The 2748-nt window shown below is 38.8% G+C and overlaps 1 pseudogene across 1 annotated transcript; it reads right to left on the bottom strand.

Annotated features, from left to right (window-relative positions):
- Positions 1-701: 701 nt before the first annotated feature.
- On the bottom strand, positions 702-2748 carry LOC148187472 (uncharacterized; annotated as a pseudogene). Its single transcript, XR_015778705.1, has 4 exons — positions 2654-2748; positions 1718-1806; positions 961-1364; positions 702-835 (listed from the first exon to the last, which is right to left on the bottom strand). The product of XR_015778705.1 is annotated as an uncharacterized LOC148187472 (transcript).

Below are 2748 nucleotides of genomic sequence, written 5' to 3'. Positions count from 1 at the left end.
GTCCACCTAGATGGATATTGTATTTTTTAGGGTAGGCATTTTTTCAAAATGGCTAAAACACATTTGGATATCAACCACTCTGTGCAGCGGGGCCGAGCTGATCTGCAAAGCAAAGAGCGTGCTGCCTTCCAGCTACTGGATATCAAACACTGACGACACAGAAGTATCTCACATAGCCCTACTTCAAAAATCCTGAGTATCCCTTTAAGGTGTATAAATAGAGTTTTTCCAAAGAGTCCCATTTACAAGATGTCAAATAATGTCAATCAGTTCAACCAATTTTGCGGTTCAATACTTTCACACCACTAACCGCTTCATACATGGGACTGGAGACATTAGCGATGTGGGCAAAAAAAAGTTTTCTTCCTGCTTTTGCATCCACTCAGGTTGTCTCAAAACTTCAATAAATAATTGACATTTGTTCACTAGGCTACAACAGAAACCTTCTGGCCTGGTCTTTTCTGGCTTGGGGCTTACAGGAGTGACCATGATGTGTTATACAACATAACCATCTATCTTGTCACGCTAACGTTATATAAATACTGCTTCATCCTGAAATGACAATTAAAGAATGTCCCTTTATAAATTAATAATTAATACTGACAGTTTCCCACAAGCATGAAAAAAAATGTCTTGTCACATGTTAAATGTCAAAACCATGGAGAAATAGTTATGCTTGAGGGGAAAAAAAACCTTCTCAGTTACCCGTGAGTTTCAGTCATGTGAGGATGTTCACCATGCGTCTTTGTGAGGAGTCAGTCAGATCTTCCAGCTGGTTGTATTCTGTGACAATACGGTCTTCACCGGGCTTCTCAGTCAGTGTGGATTCAACCGACTGTCAAACGACAGAGTACAAGGCAAGCAAATATTTACTTAAATCAAAAAATTGTTCACAATAAATACACCTTTTTGATTCAAAAAGTGAGCAAAACTCAAAGACAGACGTCACAATCAACTTACATGTCTGGCATCCTCATCCAGGAAGGCTGAATCAGCAGAGCTGTGGGCTGAACAGTCTAACACCGAACTGGTTTCAACGTAACCAACAGACCAGCGGACAAAGTTGTCTCCTGGGAACCTAAGTGCATTTGAGGAGAAAGAGAAGGAAGAAAAAACAAAAACAAAGAAAATAACCGTTTTAAAACAGAACTGTAACTGAGTCTTAGCAAAATTCCACAGTCTATGATGAAAGAAACGGGAATCTAGAGAGAGGACAAGTTTACTGTTGTCAAATCTGATAGTAAATACACCAGAGTTTGGTTGCTGTGTTACTTCTTCAAAAACGTCTGCATCCACCTCAGTCGCCGTCTCATCGTGAACTCTGATGCCCTCACTGACGGGCGGGATGGAGAACTTCAGGAAAGCTTCAAGAAAAAACGAACAGGAGTCATTCATTCAGTCTGAAATGCCCAAGATTGATGAAGGCTGCACCCCTGAATCTGCTAACACTGTGTGGACTACCAAATTAAAAGAAAATATAAATAAATATAAATAAGCAAAACAACAACAAAAATGTGACACTTAGACACAACACCAGTTAGGTGAGAAACAAAACTCGACCACGCCGACCAACAAAAGTCAAACCCTGATTTCCAAAAAGGTAGCTAGCTAGAAACTGATAGAGAATATTTCAACGGATTTAAACCAGAACCAACAGATTCACTTTCCATGTGCTGTTTTTTTTTTTTTTTCCAATGACACGTCTCTAATGACTTACCAGAATTCAAGAATTCATCAAGGCTCGGTTCACTTATCTTAACATATTTTTGTTCATTATCAATTTTGTTTTTATCAACATGATGGTATCTGAAAATAAAATAAAGTCAAGTGAATAAATTATTATTTCTTAAAAAAGCAACCTGCAACACAAACCTTCTGACAGCAGCATCAGCTCTCCTGTTGATTTCTAACAGTCGATGTGTAAACAAAGACTATTGTTAATATTAACATACGTATATATATATATATATATATATATATATATATATATATATACAGATCATAGCATGACACGAATAAATCTGAAAAATAAAGTAGGACAATTAATTCCATGTAGCATTAAAAGGAATAAAGGTCAAATAAAGTCAGACGGCTAATATCAGAGTATTTAAAGTTTTGGGTTTTTTTTACTAAATGTATTACTTGCAGACTTTTGATTTTTAAGAACTTATTCATTGCTATAAGGTCCACAGTAATCTGCAGTTTACCTGTTTACCAGTTTATCTGCAGTGTTATTTTTGGCAACCATTTATATTTAGATTTATTTTTCTACAACTACAATTAATTTCTCCACATTTACATACTTCCATTTTCACAGCAGCGTTCAACGTTCTGTACTATGAGGTGTCTAGACATGCTATTTTATGTGGATTTCAGCGGTCATACTTTAACATTTTTCGACATTGCCACATGCATCATCACCTGCACAGCTGTTGATGGGTCGAGACATCAGGACGCCTCTGCCCATCAGTCAGGAAAAGCTACAGCCGAGGCGGACTGACCTCCGACCTTTCAGGGAAAAAAATCAGGACACTAAAGGGAAACAAGCGGTAGTTCAACAAGAGACACCAAGCGAAGCAAAGACAAGAGCTCAGACCCGGACAAAGAGTCTGGGTGACTCTTCAGAGGGCCAGCCCAGACACCGAGGTCTTACAAGGTTGACCTGCCCTCAGGGATTCTGCGGAGAAAGAGATCACACATCAGGGTCGTCCCAGAGCCTGCTACAATGACAGGATCAGGGCGCACCAT

Source organism: Plectropomus leopardus, chromosome 14 (genome assembly GCF_026936395.1).
Source record: "Plectropomus leopardus strain MGB_pleo_1.0 chromosome 14, ASM2693639v1, whole genome shotgun sequence".
In the NCBI taxonomy this organism is placed as follows: domain Eukaryota; kingdom Metazoa; phylum Chordata; class Actinopteri; order Perciformes; family Serranidae; genus Plectropomus; species Plectropomus leopardus.
Note: the sequence above shows the minus strand (reverse complement) of the source record. Positions and strands in the feature narration are given on the sequence as shown.